We start from the raw sequence: 22,586 nt of genomic DNA on the forward strand, positions 1-22,586 counted from the left end.
ATGTTAAATGAGTCTATTATCTTGTATGTGTGTGTTCTATATTTTTCTGTAATAAAATAATAATTGTTTTACTTAATTAGTGTCCTTGGTAAATTTAGCAATAATTTCTGGAAGTGGAATCCTGTATACATAGATTCTGGGTCCTTTTTGAGCGAAAGTTGCCCACCTGTCAATTCCCCAAGCTCTATTGAGGGCATTTTGGCTTACAGCAGCTACTGGATTCTGCTTCTAGAACTGTCTACAAATATGTTCGGCCATTCGCTTCGGTTCTCAGAATGAGAAACCCAGTTTTGACCTAAACAGAATAATAAGAAGAGTTGGATTTATACCCCAGCCTTCACTCGGAGTCTCAGAGTGGCTAACAATCTCCATCTCTTCCTTTCCCCACAACAGACACCCTGTGAAGCAGGTGGGGCTGAGAGAGCTCTGAGAGAACTGTTGTCATGAGAACAGCTCTGAGAGAACTGTGATTTATCCAAGGTCACCCAGCTGGCTGCATGTGGAGGAGTGGGGAATCAAATCTGGTTCCACAGATTAAAGTCTGCCACTTCACCGCTACATCAAACTGGCTCTCTGAAGCTGCCTTATACTGAATCAGATCACTATTCCATCAAGATCAGTGTTGTCAAGGTCAACATCTCTCCAGAATCTCTCCAGGAGAGCCAATTTGGTGTAGTGGTTAAATGCTTGGACTCTTCTCTGGAAGAACCGGGTTTGATTCACCACTCCTCCACTTGCAGCTGTTGGAATGGCCTTGGGTCACCCATAGCTCTTGTAGGAGTTGTCCTTGAAAGGGAGCTGCTGTAAGAGCTCTCTCAGCCCCACCTACCTCACAGGGTGTCTGTTGTGGGTGAGGGGAGGCAAAGGAGATTGTGACTGCTCTGAGACTCTGAGATTCAGAGTATAGGGCGGATATAAATCCAATATAATCATCTTCTTCTTCTACTTCTTCTTTTTCTTCTATAGAGGTCTTTGACATCACCTAATATCTGATACTTTTATAACTTGAGATGCTGAGGATTGAACCTGGGACCTTCTGCATGACAAGCAGATGCTCTTCCACTGAACCATGCCCCCTCTGCAAACAATCAGCTGAGGTATTTGTGGAAGAACAGTGTTTCCCCATGCAGATGACCTCAGTTTTGATCTTGGGTCTTTGTGTGACCGGCTATTGCTCAATAAATATGAAGATAGATTGTAAATTCTGGCTCTGAGTGCAACTGACGATGTAAAGAATTTGTCCTATATATAGCATTATGTTTTGGCAGGGTCAGATAAATATTAGGGTCCCAGGATGCCATGAAGATGCACTGCTGTCCCATGAATAAAAGTGAGAGGCTTAAAAGAGTGTGTGCTCCACTGCTTCCTTCCCAGTGCCCTTTCCAACTGGAAATGGGGAATCATCTCAGAAGAGTTCATGAGGTCATGTGAGCCTCCCAGTTTTAGCTGCCAGGAGCATTTAGGGAACGAGATGAATGCAACTCAGCTCTTTCACTGTCCCTCTCTAGTAGTCAGGGAGAACAAAGGAGTATAAGGAAAGGAAAGGTCCTGTAATGTACTGAGTTCCTAGGCTTGTAGAAGGCAACATGCTTTATTGGTAAGTACATCACAAAGAGAACATGGCGGGGCCGGGTCCCTGATTATATACATCTCCCAGAACAACCCTCTTACCTGGCCAGGTCCAATCCTGGCCAGCCAAACTTCCCGCCACAGATCTTCATAGGCGGAGCGTATTCACGTCCCTACATCCGGTGACCTGCGGTCTCCCACTGGTCGCCTTCGCATGCATGCACATGTGCTGTGTTGTGAATTCAGGGACCGAACTGCAAGACACAACACTCCTCCCCCCCAGTTCAAGAAACATAGTCTTTCAAGTAAGCGGGTGCCCTTCATTCCCTACTCGACCTCCTAGGTTTTATCTGGGGAACTGGGGCAGCTGCTGTGGCTGTCGGGCCGCTTGTTCCTCGTTGTAGCGTGAAGCAAGAAGAGTGCTATCTGGTGCCTGCAGCTGCTTCAGGGCCTCCTTGCATCCCCATGGGGGAGGGGTCGCTTCAACCGCCGCTGGGCTCCTCCACCCGCAGAGCCGGCATGGCCAGCATTGGCTGGGTGGCTTCTGGTGGCATTACCACTATTACCCCGCTACCTGTTCCCCCGGTCTCTGCCAGTTCTTCTGGCAAGGTGCGGCGGCGCAGCTGATCAATGTGCCTCCTAAGGATCTGGCCCCCTCTGATGAGACCTCGTAAGAGTGGGACCCAGTGACCTGCAGCACCCGGGCTGGTAACCACTCCTGCCTGCTTGCAAAGTTCTTCACATAGACTGGATCCCCTGGAAAGAACCCCCTAGCGGCTTCTCTTGTCTTGGGGGATCTGCAGAGGTCCGGGGCCTGATCTGGATGCAACCTATCTAGCCTAGTGGTCAACTTCCTCCCCATGAGCAGCTCTGCCGGGCTTAAACCGGTGACTGGGCTGGGGCGATTCGGTTCCCAAATAGGAAGGCTGCCAGGTGGTGGTCCCAATCCCCCTGTACTATGCAACCCAGGGCCTCCTTGGTGGTGCGCACCATGCGCTCTGCTTGGCCGTTGGTGGCTGGATGGAAGGGAGCGGACCGTATGTGCTGGATGAGGTACCTATTCAGAAACTCCTGGAAGTCCCGGGAGGTAAAAGTGATCCTGTTGTTCGTGACTAAGGCCTCTGGGATCCCGTGGGTGCAAAAAACCCTCCGTAGGGCTCTGACAGCAGCCGCGGTGGAGGTTGAAGCTACGGGAATCACCTCCAACCACTTTGTGTAGGTGTCCACCAGGATAGAGAATATTTGGCCCTGGTATGGCCCCACGAAGTCTAGGTATAGCCGGGACCATGGCACACGATTGAACTCGCAGTGGTGGACGGGGGCACTGGGTGCATCTTGGCAGGGTAGGCACCTTCTAACTCACCCCTCTATCTCTTTGTCCATCCCCGGCCACCATACATAACTACGTGCCAGGGCCTTCATACTCACTATCCCCGGCTGCGTCTTGTGCAAGGCTTCGAGCACTTGCTTCCGAAGTGGGAGGGGGGGACCACCGCCCTGCTACCCCAGAGAATGCACCCTTTGTGTATGGACAGTTCTTCCCAGCGGGATGCAAATGCTCTGAAATCAGCGTCCAGTTTGCCCGTGGGCCACCCCCTTCCCACCCAGTTGAAAACGTGTGCGAGGATGCGGTTTCTGCCCATGGCCCGAGCTACCTCAGTGGCGTGGAGAGGCCTCTCTGGTAGAGTCTCCAGTAGCATCACATGGTGGGCAGGGGGCAGGGCGTGGTCCATCGAGGGCAGCGGAAGGCGGCTGAGGGCGTTTGCATATCCCATTGCTTTACCGGGGCGATGGACTACCTTATATGTGTACGAGTTAAGGAACTGGTTCTACCTCAGGATGCTCTGTGACAGGATTTGCGGTGTCTGGCGGTCCGGGGCAAGGAAGCCAAGCAGCGGCTTGTGGTCTGTGGCAATCGTGAAATGCCTGCCATAGAGGTAGTACATGCCCGCCATGATTGCCAATGCCTCCTTGTCTATTTGGGCATAGTTTCACTCCACGGGGGTCAGGGTTCAAGAGTAATAGGGCCACAGGGACTTCCCTCCCTAACCCAGTCCATACGGGGAAGTGTTGCAGGCTAGAATCACTGGAAGGGACTCATCAAAATGGGGGAGCACCACATTGGTAACAAGGATGTCCTTGACCGCCTGAAAAGCGGTGGCCTGCTTTTTCCCCCAGACCTACGGGGCGTGTTTATCGAGGAGCCTATGTAGGGGTTCTGCGAGGGCCGCTTTGTGGGGCAAGAAGGAATGATAAAAGTTCAAGAGTCCCATGAAACTTTGCAGCTCCGCCTTGCACGTGGGAGCCAGGGCGTGGACTGTCGCCCTGGTCTTGTCTGCCGTCGGGTGTATTCCCACAGCATCCACTGTGAACCCCAAGAACTTTACCCTTGGCACCCTGAGAGAGCACTTATCCCGCTTCACCTTAAGTCCCAGCATCTGAAAGCGGAAGAGTACCTCTTGCAGATGGCAGCTGAACTCCTTGGCATCCGGGGCGGCGATCAAAACATCATCGGAAAAAGGTTGAACTCTGGGAATTCCTTTAAGGAGAGAGTCCATTATGCTCTGAAAGAGTCCTGGAGCCACACTAACCCCAAATTGCAATCGCCGCACCTTGAAAGCTCCGCTGTGCATCACTATTGTTTGAGCCTCAGCTGTTTCAGCATCCACTGGGAGCTGCTGGTATGCTTGGGCCAGTTCCAGCCTCCCAAAAACCTTAGAGCCGGCTAAGGATGCAAGAACGTGGCTGACCACTGGGACAAGGTATGGGTTGTCCTGGAGCGCTTTATTTATTGTGCATTTATAGTCTGCGCATATGCACACGTCCCCATTTGGCTTCATGGGAGTGCCTATGGGGGTCTCCCATGACGCGTAGGATACCAGCTCTAGCACTCCCTGAGCCACGAGGCGGTCCAGCTCTGCTTCTATTTTTGGTTTTAGAGCAAACGGAACTCACCTGGCCTTCAGCCTTACTGGTCTCCCTTGGGGGTCAAGCTGTAAGGTGATGGGAGGCCCCTTGTAGCACCCCAGGGACCCATCAAATACCTCTGGGAATTCCTGGCACACATTTTCAAAATTGTGCATTTGTATTTGCTGCACACCGACTATTTGTATGCCCAGAGGTCTAAACCAGACCAGCCCCAGTAATGTGGTGAGCTGGCGCTTGACCACGAGTATGTCCAGTACACCCTTAAAGTTCTTGAACTCTCACAGTGGCCCATCCCAGAATCCGTATGGGGTTTTTCTGGAAGTCTCCCAGGATTAAATCAGCAGGCCACAACTGGGGCCTGCCGTGGGGGCAGAGTTTTCTTAGGGACTCCTCCGAGATTATAGAGATGGAGGATCCCGAGTCCAGCTCCATTAGGCAGGGAGCAGTCTCGATTTGGACCAACACCTTGACCTTATCCGGGGTGGCTAGGGGCAAATTCATTACCTGGATGCTGGTCGATGTGGTCATGTGAGCATTGATTGAGTCATGGTGAGTGGATTGGCACCTGCGGTTGGTCTTGGCCCTGCAAGAGCGCGCAATGTGGCCCACTTTTCCGCAGTTCCTACAGTCAACGTTGCAATAGGAGCAGTCCTGTCGCTCGTGTGGGTCTCCACAGCTGGCACACTTTGTGCTGGTGGGCCTCTCTGTAGCTCTTGGCCGGGTGAAAGATTTTGGCCCATTTCCTAGTTGGCGGCGGAGCTGGTGTGCCTCTTTCTCCTCGGGGTTGCCCGACGCCATCTCCTCCTGGCGGACAGCTTCCGCTTGAGGGCTGGAGTGAGCCTTGGTGGCTCTCTTGAATGCGGTGGCTTCATTGAAGGCGAGTTGGAGGGTCAGCTCTTCCTTTGTGAAAAGCTTTTGCTGTAGCCTTTCGTCCTGGAGGCCCCAGACAAATCAATCCCTCAGGGCTTCCTCCAGCTTGTCAAAGATGCAGTTTCCCGCGATTTGGTGGAGAGCGGCCAGGTAGATGGCGGCTGTCTCTCCCACCCCTTGATCTCTCTTGTGGAACAGGAATCGGCGGGTGATGATGGATGGATGGGGCAAGAAATGCCTGGTCTGGAGTTTGAATACCTACTTGTATGTTTTTGTGGTAACCTTCACGGGGGCCAAGAGACCTTTGGCAATCTCAAATGTGGCATCCCTGCAGACACTCAGGAGCACGTCTCGCTTTCAGCTGTCGTCCATGATCACATTCTCCTGTAGGTAGCAGTTGACACACTCTGCATAGGTCTCCCACTTTTCGGGTTTGGCAGGGTTGAACTCTGCGATGTGGCCCGTCATTCAGCCCCTGTGCAAGCACCAGTCATTTTCAACTCTGGGGTGACGTTGCTTTCACAACGTTTTCACGGCAGATTTTTTACGGGGTGGTTTGCCATTGCCCTCCCCAGTACTGCAGCTTTAACACTTAGGACTGCAGTACTGCAGCTTTAACACTCTGTGCCACAAGCTTATCAAATAAGGCCTGCTTCCTCCTCTAGTAGGAAGGGAGTACGTGTGTGATCTTTTTGGTCAGAATCCTATCAGCAACCCAAGAACTGCCCCTGATCTCTTCCAGATCATTCATGAGCTTGTTGGGTGGAAGGACAACTTGTACTATTCAGTTGGCATGCTTCTGAAGTGCTTCTCTTATCCGATTACCTAAGACTGTGCATGTAACATCCAGCCAGTAGGTTGATCCTATTAAAAGGTATTATGTAGACTGCATGTAGTCTGAGAGTCACTGATCTTTATACTTGTGCTTTGCTTATATTTTTACACCTTGAACTCTCTGCACTGCTGGAATTTGCTTCTGCCCCCTTGGGTTCCCTTGTTTCCAGATTGCCAACAGGTCCTCAGACCCTAGAACTGCAAGCTCTTTTCCCATCTGTTGATTTCAGATGGATGAAAGCAAGAAAACTCAGTCAGTCTTTCCTCTCCTTTCTTCCCTACAATTCAGGTAAGTAATGGGACTGGATTGTGCAAAAATATATCACTTAGAGCTTTCCAAGGAAGGGCATCACTGTACTGGCTGTTGTTTCTCCTGTCAAGTGTGTGCTGGCCCCGTCAATGCCATACCTGATCTCTCTTAAGGAAAATGTCTCTGGAGGAAGTATACAGGTTGAGGCAAGTCTGGGTAATTGCTTGATCTAGGGAAAAAAGCAGGCTCACGTCAATGTCCATTTCAGCTGTCTCTTTGCTTTGAAGGTAATGCAAAAGAGCAATGAATATGACTCGGCACACCTATGGAGGACTGCTAGCTGCAAAAAACGGGTTGGTATTATTAAAAGACTATAGCTACTGTGTGTGACTATGACATATCGCTGTCATTTTTCAATTGCTGGCATCTCAAACGAGAAGAAGATTAGATTACAAAACTCTGTGACCCTTGGTTAGGAAAATGAGATTAGAAAGAAGTTCTGCCAGCTACCTTATGGAGTAAATTATATTATAAGTGTGCAGTCACAAAAAAAAAAAATGAGTGTGGCTATGCCTATGCAATTTCCAGCAAGTTTATCTTAGCTCCTCTGTCAGCATAGCACAACGAGGGCCCAACCAAAAATTGTAAGCAGATACATGTAAATAAATTCCCATAGCCACCTTTAAAAACAGACAATGCAGCTAAAAGAAGGAGTGCTTAACACTTCTGTATATAGCTGCTTCTCTGGTCTAAATTACACACTTGTCTCTTGTTAACTCTTGGGCAGGATGGAATAAGAAAGCAGGGTAGAAGTGACATAGAGCAGAGAAGCTGTGGATGTGGGTAACATTATATATTCTTTTCCGCACTTCTGTGCTTCTCTACCTAAATTGCCCCCTCCTGAACTTTTTTTTCTTTTAGAAGCAACTATTGGAGTTTAGTGAAATGTTTTTTTTAAAAAAATAAAATAAAATAAATGTACTATTCAGTTAGGTCAGGAAATATTAAAAAAAAGATTTGGGATATTTATTTAGTTATGCAGCTTTTCTCCCCAATGGGGACCCAAAGTAGCTTTAAAATACAAAAATACAATGTAAACAAATGAACAGGAGAAGAGAACTGGCTGCTGGGTACAGGACACATCTTCTCTGCTCTAGGCTACGATCCTCAAGTCAAGAGCCAAAGACCAAGGACCCTTTGGCTCTTGGCCTTTGGCTTGGGTCACAAGTTCATGCCTCTGGGTCAGTTTGAGTTCGTAAAGGTTACCTGCAAGAAATGGATGGGGCAGAAGCTTAGCTACATGTTATTACAGCAGCTGACATATCAACAGTGCCATCTGAAGGACAGTTTCCTGGGAGTAAACCTCAATAAGTATATTTGAGTAGGATTCTGAGCAGACCTGCTTTGAAAATATAGTAGTATGGGTGTGTGTGTGTGTGTGTGTGGGGAGTGTTAGAGAAAGTGAAAATCTATGTTGCCTATGATTGCCAAATCCCTCCTGGTCCTGGCAACCAGCAGGGATTGGGAATTGGGGGGGGGGGGCTTACCTGGAGAAAAATAAAGGCCCAGGTCTCATCACTGCCATTGCACAGTAAGTAACGTTATCACACTACCTTTTGACTGACTGACCCCTGTCTGGAACTACAGCTCCCTTGTAGCAGCAGCATCAGAAGCACCAGAAGGCACCACAGAGAGGGAAGAATGAAGCATGCTGCTGTTGTTCTCAATTATAATGATGACAAATATAATAATGAGAAGGACATAAAAACTGTAACAAATATAACCCAAAGGAATGCCATTTTTCAAATGAACATCAAACCTACAAAAGCATACATTGCAGCAAGAAAGAGAAACTGCAGAAACGAGGAATGACTTCTTGTCATGTGTATACTTTCCCCCATATCTGCTGTTCTCCAGTAGACATTTGCTACTATACAAAACACATTTCTCCTTTCAGTTCCTTTGTTATTATTTAAGGAAGCGGGACAGGATTTCTCTGATTCCTTTCAAAATCCATCCTGCCTTCATTTACTCTCTCCCGTCTTTACTTTGCCTCTATTTCCATTCCTGTTATTATTATTATTTATTTTCTTATCTATCTCCTTGAATATATTTCAGCAAATTGGCTCTAATAAAGAAATTCTAGGTCTAAGGAAACTGTCTATTGGGGAATGCCAGATATGGTGAAAGCTATACATAATGCCAAGATGTCATGTTTCATTCCTGTAGTTTCTCATTTTTATTTTTTTTACTGAGTGCTTTGGTTCATTTTCATTTCAAAAATGTCATTCCTTTTTGTTCTAGTTGTTATTGTTCTACATGCTCATAATTATAGCTCTTTTCATTGTAATTGGGACCCAAATCTGGGTGTCTGGAGTTACTTTGCTTTAAATAATCATCATTTGGTAGCAATATTTTGAAGAGAGAAAACAAATGAATTCCTATGAATGATTCTGAGAGGGAAAAACCCTTACATGTACATATATAAGCCCTAGAACAAAGCAGTAGACAAGTGCACCTTTAAGACCAACTAAGTTTTATTCAGAATGTAAGCTTTTGTATGCTCTTAAGCAGTCTGCTCAAGAGCATATGAAAGCTTACACTCTGAATAAAACTTAGTTGGTTTTAAAGGTGCACTTGTTTACTGCTTTGTTCTATTGCTTCAGATCAACATGGCTGCCTACTGAGATATATAAGCCCTATACACATAACTCCTCCACACATCAAATGGACATGCAGGCAGGGCAGCAGGGGGCTGTGGCTCAGCGGCAGAACATCTGCTTTGCATGCAGAAGATCCCAGGTTCAATCCCTGGCATCTCCATTTGAAAGGACCAGGCAAGAGGTGATGTGAAAGACGTCAGCCTAAGTCCCTGGAGAGCTTCTGCCAGTCTGAGTAGACAATACTGACTTTGATGGACCGAGGGTCTGATTCAGTATAAGGTAGCTTCGTGTGTGTTCAGTAGCAGAACATTTGCTTGGCATACAGAAGAGCTCAGGTTGAGTCTCCAGCATCTCCAATTAAAAGGGCAAGATGTGAAAGATCACTGCTTGAGCCCTTGGAGAGCCACTGCCAGTCTAAGTAGACAATACTAACCTTGATGGCCCAATGGTCTGGTTTAGTGTAAGGCAACTTCATGTGTTCATGTGTGAGAGTGGGCACCAATACACAGACCCTGCCTCCGTGAGATTGCTGGCATGTGAGCATGGTACCTACATATGGAAGAAACGTCTGCATATACTCTTGCCCCATGGTTGGGGACATTGCTGTCTGAGCTTTGCTGATCTTGGAAGAGACCATGCAAGAGGAAGCATACTTGGGGGGCGGGCAGGGCTAGTGTGCTCATGGCCACTTTCCCTCCCCACAAATTCAGTCAATGTTTATAGAGGCTGTGTTTGTAAGGCTATAAAAATGTACCATCCACTGTTTTCTGTTATTATACCATAATTACAATTCAATTCAGTTTCCTGGACTTGGGTCAGCCATAGCTTCCACAGGAGTTGTCCTTGAAAGGGCAGGTGCTGTAAAAGCTCTCTCAGCACCACCTACCTCACAGGGTGTGTGGTGTGTGTGTGTGGGGGGGGGAGGTAAAGGAGATTGTGACCGCTCTGAGACTCTGAGATTTAGAGTATAGGGTGGGATATAAATCCAATATCTTTGTTTTCTTTTTTGTAGTGGTGGTGGTGATGGTAGTTGCCCTAGAGAAATCTGACAGAATGATGCTCCTTCCAATAAGAAGCATCCTCATTTTGTGGCCTTATTTAAAGAGACCAACTGGAAATGGGCTGAGAGAGCCTCTAAATGGTAATGTAGTACCACCTCTAGCTTCTTTGTACCGAATGCCATACAAGATGCGTTTGTATCTGTGCAGTAGCTAAAATAATTTCTCCATCAGGACCATGGATGGTTGGGTCAGGTAATTAAGTCATAAGTGTGGGCAGGACAACTCTCATAAGACTGAATGAAAGATGTGCATGCATAAACTAACCTGAATAACACAGACTTTGACAGGTATCTATTTGTAAGACTTCAAAAGGGAAGTGTTAAAATGTTATTGCTGATGTGGCTGGCCCAGGGTAGCCTGATCGCACCAGGTCTTGGAAGCTAGGCAAGTTTGGCCCTACTTAATGTTTGGATGGGAAACCATCAAGAAAGTCCAGGGTTGCTATGCTGAGATAGAAAACGGCAAACCACCTCCGTTCATCTCTTGTTTTGAAAACTCTACTGGGTTGCCATAAATCAGTTGCAATTTGACAGCAGCACCCCCCTTCCCACAATTTATAATCACTGGCTGATTGCTCACAGTTTATTCAGATGATTCACTGTTGAATGGCATGGAAGAATGACAGACTTTAGGGGTTTTGCTGGGCTTGGCGAAAATGTGTGTGCAGGAAATGGTGCTGGTAGCACTGTACCATACTGTGTGAACATATGGAAAGTAATAGGCTCAAAATGCTTCCCAACAGCCAAACTGTTCAGTGAAAAATCTGCTTCCTGCTTGCTAATGGTAAGCAGAATGTGACTCAAGCCAGTGAGTGTTTGGCCATCCCTATTTACAATGGAGCTTTCTGCATAGCACAGAATGGTGGAGGGGACGTAATGTTTTTTTTTTTAGAAAAAGGACTGCATAGCATGATAGCCCAAGTCAAATGCAGGTTTACCTGCATTTGTGGCCTGCCCATTGCTGAGCAACTCTGATTTTTGTAATCCCAGACTGGCAACAAAATCAGGTTTAATGAATCTATGATAAACCACATATATGGCCTGTGGGCTATGCCCATTTTAGGTTAACAAGTTTGGTAGGTTTGGCCACCTCTCCCATAAACAGGAGTAGCTTTACTGAGATAACTAGAGGCTCTTTTGAAATGTGATATTTTGTCTTGTGTCGCACACCTTGGGGGGAGGGGGGGAAGTTTGCCATAAAATTCATCTCACCCGGTGGATGATCAGGTTCTAGAAGGTGTTAAGTAATATATCATAGTGCTATAGTTTCTGTGACATTATTCCAGTAACCAGTAGTAACAGTGGTAATAACGGAATCATTAATCTTTTAGCTTGCCCCCATAGCTGAGTTCCTGTTATTGTGATTTAGGAAAATGAAATGTGGGCCAACAGCGCACAGCTGTGCCGTTAACATTCTGAAACCATCTTTCTCTTATTCCCTTTGTTCATACCTTTGTTACAGATGCTGTGTTTGATTCATTCTGTGAAATGAAAATCTAGGCCCGATGTGCATAATGTCTTAAAACCTCAGTAAATATTTTATGTTTTCTTTCTCACTCTGTGCAATGGATAAGGCATTGGAAAACATAATTTAGGCAGCGAGACAAAAGGATGGGGAAAAGAGCTTTGTCAGTGGCTCTTCCCCCATCCCTTAGAATTCCTACTCTTCCTTCACTGCTGTCTTCTTGTTTCCTGTTGGAAACTGAGTGGAAAAGAACCTCTCAGCACCACTATTCCAGGCATCTTGTCAAGAAGCAGTGAAAATGTTCACCCAGTGTGAGCTCCAGGTTGGGAAATTCTTTGATATGTGGTGGTAGAGTCTGGGAAGGATGGAGTTTGGGAGGGGGAGGAGCTTAGTAAGGATGTGATTCCATAGAGTCTGCCCGCCAAAGCTGTTGTTTTCTCCAGGGAGCTGATATATCCAGCCCAAAGCTCAGTTTTAATTCCTGGAGAATCCCAGGCCTCACCTGGAGATTGGCAACCCTAAAAGATGTTCCTTTGCTCTCAATAACATCAGCGTGTAGCCTACACATAGAGCTGTGACATAATCCCATGCTGTGTGATAGGCTAGGATCTCTCATGTGACTGTTTCTAGGAAGGAACAGATCTGGATTTTCAAAGTATGACATTCAGCCTAAGGGTTAGCTGGTAGGTGATGGAACATATCTAGCTAAGAAGATGACCTTTCACAACTGCTTCATTTCATTGTATGCATTCATCTCCAGCTTTCCAGTTCTGCTTGTTGCTTTCTTGCTTGCTTTCTATTTATCTGTTTGCAGTGTTTTTATTTTCTTTCTATTCATTTTTACAATGTTTTTATGCTGTCTTTCCTCCAAATCAGGGTTTACAAAGCAGCAAATATATAAAAAAACCTTTTGAAATTAAAATACAGTTAAAATATAGAATTCAATTAAACGCTCAAACAAATAACAGTACAAGGAGGGCCAATAACCATTCATGGGTGTATGAGAACAGAACAAAGCAAAAAAAAAAAAAGTTGTCACCTGCTGGCAAAAGACATCTATAGAGGGAGACAGATGGATCTCCCTGCGGAGGGAGTTTTGGTGCCATGATGGAGATGGCCATTTCTTGGATTGCCATCCCATCTAGCTTCTGATGGTGGTGGCAACTAAAGCAGGGCCTCCAAGGATGACTGGACTGAGTGAACAGGTTTGCATTGGAGGAGGCAGTCCTTAATGTATGTGTATCTGTGCAGGGCTTTGAAGGTCAATACCAGCACTCTGAATTGTACCCAGAAGCAAATTAGAAGTCAGTGTAGGTGTTACAAGACTGGAGTGATATGGGGCCTACAATAATGGTGACAGGAAAATGTTGCTTCTTTGTTGCCATCATTGCCTTGGAATAGGTCAAATGAGATCTAGCTCATTCCTTGTCAGATTTGTCTTGAGTCTTTCTCCATCATTGTTCTAGCATCCTCCCCTGACTTTTCTGGGTAAACCTCAATCAACCAAGGGGCTGCCCAAACTCTGCTGCTACAGAGATGGCTCCTAGTTGCAATAGTGTCAGTTGCCTGATTTGTTTCCCCATTCCAGAGGTCAACCCTATCAATAGGAGCACTGACTATATCAGCAGGAAAATCCTGAAAACTTCTTGGATTAATCAGGCTGCAGGGGCAGATCATCTTAATTGATTCCCACCCCTGTGGAGCCTTGGTACTCCTGTAAGTCTAAACCCCAGCAAGCAGTGATCTGTCCATGACATAGGGACCCTCCCCCCCTGCCGCCACACCTTTGGATCACCTTCTTCCTGCCCAGAACAAACCACCAGATCAATATTATGACCTGCACAGTGTGTGCTTGTAATTACCTAACACAGACTCATGGTTGTTGTGGAGATCATGAAATCCTGAGTTGCTCCTGACAAGGTGGCCTTAACGTGGATATTGAAGTCTCCCAAGACTACTGGCCTAGGACTCCTCAGCATCATGTCTGACCCCACCCCCACAAACTCAGGAAGGAAGACAGTTGGATGGGAGGGCAATACACCAACAGAATCCCAATCTTGTCTTTCACTCTCAACATTAGATACACGTGCTCAAATCCAACAGAGTCTCTCAACAGGATATTGAGCCAGGGAAACAGAATCCCAACAGACTATGGCCACACCACCTCCCTGTCCACCAGGTCTATGCAGATGAATCACTGAATACTCTGGGGAACATAGTTGGGAAAGTTTATCACCTCCCCCTTACCACCACCAGGTCTCATTGATACATGCCAGGCCAGCCCTCTCATCCAGAATTAAATTGTGAATGGCTACGCTTTACTTGTAACTCACCTGGCATTCATATTAAAGCCCAGTGGGATATTGATATGGTCACCAGCAGGCCTCAGATTCAGCAGGAGCTCACAGGAGCACAGCTCCTGAACCTTTTTGAGGATTCCCCCTCTTCCTCCCCGCCTACCTCATCCATTGAATAGTAGGTGCGGCTGCATAACAATCCCTGGATTAGGAGATCAGGCAACCAGCCAGCCACCAGGAGCTTTGCCACACCCCCAGCAGCTCCTTTCTCTACTTCTTATGTGATTTTGGGTGCCAGGTGGCTTGCTGGCCTTTTGGCTGTGGGGGGCAGCTGAGAGCCCCAGGTGAGCAAAGCTTGCTTGGGCTGGCTGGATCTCTAGCCAGCCCATGCAGGACTCGCTCACTCGGGGCTCTCCTTTCTTGCATGGGGATGCTTTTGGTTGGGGGGGGGCATATGCTAATGAGTTATGCTAATGAGCTCTGCCATCTATTTCTCTACAAAATGACCCCTGGTCAGCAGCATCACCATGAGGAAGAATCAGAAAGGGTAACAACATGCAAATGTCTGTTGTCCATTCCCCTTCTCTATCCTGTTCTTCTCCCACCACCATATCTCCCCCAATCCCACACCTTGTTGATCCTGCACCAGCCTCCTCCCCATTCTACTCCCCCAGACACTTCCCCAACCAGCAGGTAAAACAAGGCAGACAATCAGCTTACAGTCAACAATCTGTATCCCAGCTCTCACCTAGATCTGAATAGGATAAACAAGCCAAGAGACCAGCTTACACAACCAGCTTTCATATGGTATAACACAGAAACAGTCAACCAGTTGTCACCTTCCCTCCTGTATAAAAACTTGAAGCCCAGGCTTAGTTTCTTTCCACATGCAGGAGGCAAACTTCTTCCATCCACTACAGCCCATCACGTTCAGGGTTTGACATTCATCCACACCACAGGCTGCAATCAAAGGCACAGAGCCACAGATATGAAACTGGTTATAAAATTTTGAGTAGTTAAAATGAAACTATGTTAAATTTACATAAGATTATTATGAACCACTATGGTGCAGTGGTTAGATTAGGATTGGAGATGCCTGGCTTCAGTTTTTCACTGTGCCATGAGGCTCACTGGTGATCCTTTGGCTCATTATTCCCTTTCAGCCTAACCTCCCTCACAGGGCTCTTGTGAGAATAAAATAAGGAGGTGAGAACCATGTATTTGGCTCCAAACTCCTTGGAGAAAGAGATGCATTTGATAGATATAAAAACAAAACAGCCTTCTTATTCCCGAGTGGTTCTGTCAAACGTCATGGCATCAGAATATCTCCCCCCTCAAGTTGTTTTCATTTGGAAAACTCTTACTAAGCCATCTTTAATTTTGGTTGTGGGAGCACCCCAAAGCTCTTTGACAGGTGTGTGATTTTTGTTGTTGTTGTTGCTCATAAGAGGAAGAAAATGTCAAAGAAAGAGCTTAACTAAAAGTGATAAGAGAAATTACTGAGGGAACTGGAGAAGCGCTTAAGTGCAATTTGGGGACTTTGTTCACACTGCCAGCTCTTGTTGTCTTTTTTTCTTTTTTTTGTTTGTTCCCAGCCAGTCCCTGGAGGATAGAGAAAGAGGGGAAAAACATATTTGAGGTGCAGGAATGACACTCACAGCTGCCTCTCCTGAGCTCTGCTTTACAGCTTCTTGAGTGGCTCCTTGTCAGACAGCAGCTTGGATTCTCCCCTGCTAGACTCTGTGATAAAATATACTCTGCGCATTTGGTAGGGTTCAGTTTTAGAAGAGGCCAGGGAATGAAAATTATGAGCCTTTCCTTCCCTATGGACAGAGACGGAAAAGGTTGATTCATACCTACAGTGGTGCACACATAAGAAGAGCTGAGCCAAAACCACACATTGTTGATTTTTTCTTCTTCCACAAATGCTTTGGCAGTAAGGAGTAATGTCTCATCTTTTTGGCAATTTCCCAGCACCCCTTGCAAAAATGTTTACTTATCCATTTGTATTGCCCTCATTTGCCCTCAGTGGCCTCATCCTGAGGAAGATTTCATTAGCCATGTGGCACTGTGAAATCATTTTGTTCGCATCCCTTGTTGGATGACATCACCTCAGTGAGTAATCCAGAAAAGAGTTAGAAGCAATAGTCAAGGGGGAAATGGCAGCTATGAAGTATCAGAAATTTATAATCCTCCTGGAAGAAATGTGTGTGTGAGTGGATGTGTAAAAGGAACTTTATCCTGACTTTATCTTTGGGTTGGATCCAACAAGCTTGTCAGCTGTTGCAAAATGGAGGAGGGAGTCCTCTTTGATCCCTTGAAATGCTATGTTAGGCATCATGGGATGACATGGGACAGTGGAATGTCATTAGGAGAATGGGGTGATTGATTTTTAAAAAGCTAGCTGGATTCAGCCTAGAAGCATGTAAATTGCCTCATCTCTGATTATTCATTCTTGATAGACACAAATGGGCGATGGCTAGGGCAGGCCCTAGACTGGCACTCTAAGCAAGGCTAACGTCTGGTGCCCCCCCCCACACATTGATAATGTCACCAAGTCACATGGGAGTGCCCAATTTGGTGCCTCCAGAATACTGGCGCCCTAGGCAATAGCCTAGTTTGCCTAGTGGCAGAGCCAACTCAGGCAATGGATAGTACTAGACACCCTAATTGCCAAGAGTAGTGGTAACTGGATGCTCTGGTATGACTGACTGACTGATTGACTGACTGACTGACTGACTGACTGACTGACTGACTGACTGACTGACTGACTGACTGACAGAAGAATAAGAAGAATTGCAGATTTATACCCTGCCCTTCTCTCTGAATCAGAGAGCGGCTTACAATCTCCTATATCTTCTCCCCCCACAACAGACACCCTGTGAGGTGGGTGGGGCTGGAGAGGGCTCTCACAGCAGCTGCCCTTTCAAGGACAACCTCTGCCAGAGCTATGGCTAACCCAAGGCCATTCCAAGCAGGTGCAAGTGGAGGAGTGGGGAATCAAACCTGGTTCTCCCGGATAAGAGTCCACACACTTAACCACTACACCAAACTGATTGATTAAATTTATGGATCACCCAGTTCCTGCCATAGCAGGGTTCCAGGTGATGTACAACATATTTATAACACAGTAAAATCTTAATTTAAAAAGCATACAAGAGATTAGAACATTGTAAAAACAGATGGTGAGTGATATTTCTATACGAATTGCAGACTGCTGACTTCTTCATGGGCAGTGGGGGAGGGGGGAGTGAGCTGAAGCAAACAAACAGTGCACCAGTTTGAGAAGGAACCATTGCAGTCCTCAGTCAAAAACATCTATGCCTTACAGGACAGTGGAATTGCATAAGATCCTGCAGGGCCTTGATGGAGTTTAGAAAAGAGTACTACCAAGTTGGGGCCCGGATTGAGAAGGCCCTGGCCCTTGTTGAGGACAGTCAGACATCTTTAGAGCCAAGGATGACTAACAGGTTAGTATCCTTAGAGCACAATGCCCTCCTGGGAACATACCAGAAGAGATGGTCCCATAGATACATTGGACCCTCACCTTACAGGTCAATACCAAAACCTCGAACTTGACTTGGTTCAATGCAGCTGGCGAAGCACAGGTTGTATATGTGCTGACAGTGATATTCCCATCAGGACTTGCACCACTGCATTCTGGATCAGTTGGAGTTTCTGGGTCAGCGTCAAGGGCAGGACAGTGTAGACTGAGTTACAGTAGTCTAGTCTTGAGGTGATCATTGCATGGATTACTGTGGCTAGGTGAGAGTGTGATGGAAAAGGGGCCAGTTGCCAAACCTGGTGCCGATGAAAAAAAATGCCAGTTTGGCAATATGAGTGACTTCGGCCTCCATACTTAAGAAGACATCCAAGATCACACCCAAACACTTAATAGATTGTGCCAGTGTAAGTGGAGCCCTGTCAAAAGTGGGTAATCTTAGCCCTGATCCCAAAGCCCCCTCCCCCAATCTTAGCTGGATTCAGTTTCAGCCTGCTCTGCTTTAGCCATCCAAGCCTAGCTTCCAAACCCATAGTCAGAATATGCAGGGTGGAGTCTGGGTGGCCATCAAGTAAGCTACTGAAGGGCCAACCCCTGAACTTTTACATCAGTGAGGCAGTGGGTCAAAAAGTCTTAGACTGATTTCCCACTAGCCTTATGCCGCTCTCACTCTCCTCTTCTCAGCGGGGCTTTGCTCAGATTTCACACTATCTGCTCCAAAGCTGCAACTCGCTCTGCCTTTTTCACACAGCAAACAAGATCCTCTAAAAACCAGTTTCTGTTTGCCACATGAAAAAGGCAAAGTTAGTTGCAGCCCCGGGGCAGATAGTGTGAAATCCGACGGAAGCCCCGCGGAGAAGAGGAGCATGAGAGCAGCATAAGGCTAGTGGGAAATCCAGGTTAGTCTACTGTGTCAAATGCTGCCATCAGATCTGTGGAGGTCATCTGAGTATGAGTCTTCTTCTTGGTAAGGGCAACTTTTCAAACATCTCGTTTTGCCTAACTTGAGGTGGAAGGGGTTCCAAGCAAATATGAGCAATGTGGGAAATGACAGAAACTTACTATCTTATCCCCATTAAGACTCAGTGCACCAGTTCTTGTTTAACGTGCGCATTGGAATGCCTGCGTGTGCCGTTCTCTTGTCTTCATTTCATAATCCACATCAAAGTTTGTCTTCATCACTGGGAAGGCAACAAGGAGACCTCTGCATTTGGAACAACTCTATTTATTGATAAGCTGTGGAACAGCAGCCAATCTGTGCCTATCACCAGAGCACATCAAGTCAGCCAGGAAGGTATTTTTCATCTTTTGGATTCCATAGGAGTCTCTTGTGTTGAGCAAAATGCCCCGAAGCCCTCAGTCTTCTTTCCCCAATTCATTCACTTTGTTGTTCTTGACGGAAGAATCAACCAGCAATCATTACGGCAGACGTCCTTTACAAAGAAATAAGCTCCCCCCTCTTCTCCTTCTGCTACAGGAAAGGAACAGAGAAAGAGGAAAATTAAAACTAGCAGTACGGAGGATTTTTTTCCCATATTGGATGTTTAGCTCTTTTGTTCTAGCAGCTTGCTAGAGAAGGCAAAGCAATTACCTTTGAATTACGAAGTCAGTAGGATGGTGAACTGTCAGTAATCATCTAGAATAATTCTCTGTCTCTGGTACATAATACCATGCTACACACACACACACACATTCACTATTTCTTTACATTGCAGTCTGACTCTACATTTGTGCCTGAGCTCTCTGGGTTTACTGCCATACACATATAAAGTTGCCTTGCACTGAGTCAGAGCATTGGTCTATCAAGGTCAGTACTGTGACCGGCAGTAGCTCTTCAGGATATTCTAGGAAGGTCTTTTACATCACTTGCTTCCTGATCCTTACAAATTGCCAGAGATTTAACCTGGGACTTCTTGCATGCAAAGTTGAGGTTCTACCGCTGAGCCACAGACCCACAACACTCCAAGTAAGGAATGTTGTGTTGGGGTAGTCTCCGCTGTATAGGTAGAGTTTAGCCTGGTGAAGGGGAGGTCAGTGGAGCACATTTCCTGGGTATGTTATATGTACAACACAGTTAACGACATTGCACTAAGCCAGAATTTTTGGCTACACATTCAGTTATTGATGTCTGATTAGAGCATAAAGAAGCTATAAACTTGGAGCCCTGGGTGTGCCTTTGAGAGCCAGTTTGGTGTAATGGTTAAGTATGCAGATGCTTATCTGGGAGAACTGGGTTTGATTCCCCATTCCTCCACTTGCAGGTGCTGGAATGGTCTAGAGTTAGTCATAGCTCTCGTGAGAGTTGTCCTTGAAAGGGCAGCTTCCGTGAGAGCTCTCTCAGCCCCACCTACCTCACAGGGTGTCTGTTGTGGTGGAAGAAGATAAAGGAGATTGTAAGCCACTCTGAGACTCTGATTCAGAGAGAAGGGCGGGGTATAAATCTACAGTTCTTCTTCTTCTTCTAGTTCAACTGTACAGTACATGTATTACATGTTTAATCTCTGCCATTTCTAGTTAAAAGTGATTAGAAAGGTCCTTTTCTGCCTAAGAAAGTGGAAAGCTGCTTCAAGTTAAAGTAGATAGTACTGAGCTAATAAGTTTCCACAACCTGGCAAACAGAAGGAGAAATTACTGGCTGGAGGTACTCACCAGTGATGTAATGATGTTGTTGGTAATGCTTTCATGTCTCTCCCATGGACCTGAAAGTGACTTAAGTACAGCATCAGGGGACACTGTGGATGGTCTTGCATTTGGACAAAACTCTATGGGCAAAACCATAGAGTTTTGTGTAATGCTAGATCATCCCCAGTAATGTGCTGACATCATTTGCAGGTGCACAAGGAATGATGTCAGTGCGTCAAACTGTGCACTGGAGCCTCTGGAGTTTCCTGTCCTTTCCCACCCACCCCCACCCCTTGCTGGCTAGCTTAGTGGTGCCAGGAATGAAAGCCAATGATGAAGCAGTTAAGTGTGCAGACTCTTACCTGGGAGAACCAGGTTTGATTCCCCAGTCCTCCACTTGCAGCTGCTGAAATGGCCTTGGGCCTTGGGTCAGCCATAGCTCTTGCAGAGCTATCCTTGAAAGGGCAGCTTCTGTGAGAGCTCTCTCAGCTCCATCTACCCCACAGGGTGTCTGTTGTGGGAGAGGAAGGTAAAGCAGATTGTAAGTCGCTCTGAGACTCTGAGATTCAGAGTGAAGGGCGGGGTATAAATCCAGTATCATCATCTTCTTAAATTTATTTATTTTTTATTGGATTTATATCCCGCCCTCCCCGCTGAAGCAGGCTCAGGGTGGCTCACAACAATAAAAACGTACAAATATTAAACATTAATTAAAACCTTAAACAATATAACAATTAAAACATTTTAAAAACAATTTGGTGCTAATAATACATTCCAGTTCTTTCAGTTTCAATCATCCTGAGTATCCTCATATGTGGCTATTGATTAAAAGCAAGTTGAAATAAAGCTGTCTTACAAGCCTTGCGGAACTGGACAAGGTCCCACAAGGCTCTTGCTTCTTCTGGGAGTTGGTTCCACCAATAAAGGGCCGCTATAGAGAAGGCTCTCTCTCGAGTGATCTTCAATCTTGACTCCCTCGGCCCAGGGATCAATAACAGGTTCCGTGTCCCTGATCTGAGTACCCTCTGGGGAACATATGGGAAGAGACAATCCCTAAGGTAAGGTCCTTTGCCATATAGGGCTTTAAAGGTAATAACCAGCACCTTGTAACAAATCCGGTACACTATCAGCAGCCAGTGCAGTTCCCACAAGCCAGGCTATATGTGGTCCTGCATGGGAAGCCCCAATAACAGCCTAGCTGCTGCATTCTGCACCAGCAGCAGTCTCCGGATTTGAGACAAGGGCGGCTCCATGTAGAGGGCATTACAGTAATCCAATCTCGAGGTGACCATAGCGTGGATCACAGTTACCACGTCGCTGCAGTCAAGGAAAGGGACCAACTGCCTTGCCCGCCTAAGATGGAAAAAGATGGATTTGGCAGTGGCTGCTATCTGGGTCTCCATTGTCAATGAAGGTTCCAGTAGCACCCCCAAGCTTCTGACCTTGGGCGCCATTGCAAGAGGCACACCATCAAAAGCTGGTAGGGGAATTCCCCTTCCTGGGCTGACGCGGCTCAGGCAAAGGACCTCTGTCTTTGTCCGATTCAGCTTCAGTCGACTCAGCTTAAGCCACCCTGCCACGACCTTCAGCACCAGATCCAAATTTTCTGGGGTACAGGCAGACCGGCCATCCATCACAGATAGAGCTGGGTGTCATCGACGTACTGATGGCAACCCAACCCATACCTCCTGGCAATCTGGGCAAGGGGGTGCATATAGATGTTAAACAGCATCGGGGAGAGCACCACCCCCTGAGACACACACATCGGAGGATAACTGTTCCCCGATCGCCACCCTTTGTCCCCAACCATGGAGAAAAGAGGAGAGCCATTGTAAGGCCAACCCCTGGATCCCTGCGTCGGCAAGGCGGTGAATCAGCGACTGATGGTAGACTGTGTCAAATGCAGCCGACAGGTCCAACAACATCAGTATCACTGAACTGCCTTGGTCCAGATGCCACTGGAGATCATCCACCAGGGCAACCAGTACTGTCTCCACCCCATGACCTGGGCAAAAGCCAGACTGATGTCAGGATGGAAGCGTCCTCCAGAAAACTCTGTAACTGTAGCACTACTGCCCTCTCAATAATTTTGCCCAAAAAGGGCAAATTCAAGACCGGTCATGCAGGGATTGCAGCCATGGATACAACATTTAAAAAATTGTAAACAGTCCACAGAAATGATGTTATAAAACTTTAAAAGACAGAAATGTGGAAGCAGATTTTCCAGACCATGATGTTAGGTCCTTATAACATCTGTAAAATGCACGCAGTCACAAAGCTTAATTGCCCTCTGTGCTTCCCTGCCCTGGTTAGCCACACAACTGCATGCTTCCCCCTGCCAGGGCTTTACTTTCACACCTGCTTGCCAGCCCTCTCATCACCTATGCTCACAGTCGCCTGCACTGCCTGTAGCACTTTACCCGACAGTACTGGACAGTGTGGCGGCTCAGTGCACTGTCTCTGCAGTTTCCAGAAACACTGCTGCCACTATCCATCACTTGCACGGCCTTATCGGGTGGTACTGGG

The 22,586-nt window shown here is 46.7% G+C and overlaps 1 long non-coding RNA gene and 1 other non-coding gene across 2 annotated transcripts in view; both read left to right on the plus strand.

The window, feature by feature from the left end:
* LOC132579703 (uncharacterized) overlaps nucleotides 1-22,586 on the plus strand; it is a 530,128-nt gene that overhangs the window by 19,453 nt on the left and 488,089 nt on the right. The gene's annotated exons all lie outside the window — the stretch shown is intronic.
* On the plus strand, nucleotides 9,202-9,274 carry TRNAA-UGC (transfer RNA alanine (anticodon UGC)). The gene has a single exon. It is a non-coding gene; the product is annotated as a tRNA-Ala (tRNA).

The sequence above is a fragment of the Heteronotia binoei genome, chromosome 11 (assembly GCF_032191835.1).
Source record: "Heteronotia binoei isolate CCM8104 ecotype False Entrance Well chromosome 11, APGP_CSIRO_Hbin_v1, whole genome shotgun sequence".
Lineage (NCBI taxonomy): Eukaryota > Metazoa > Chordata > Lepidosauria > Squamata > Gekkonidae > Heteronotia > Heteronotia binoei.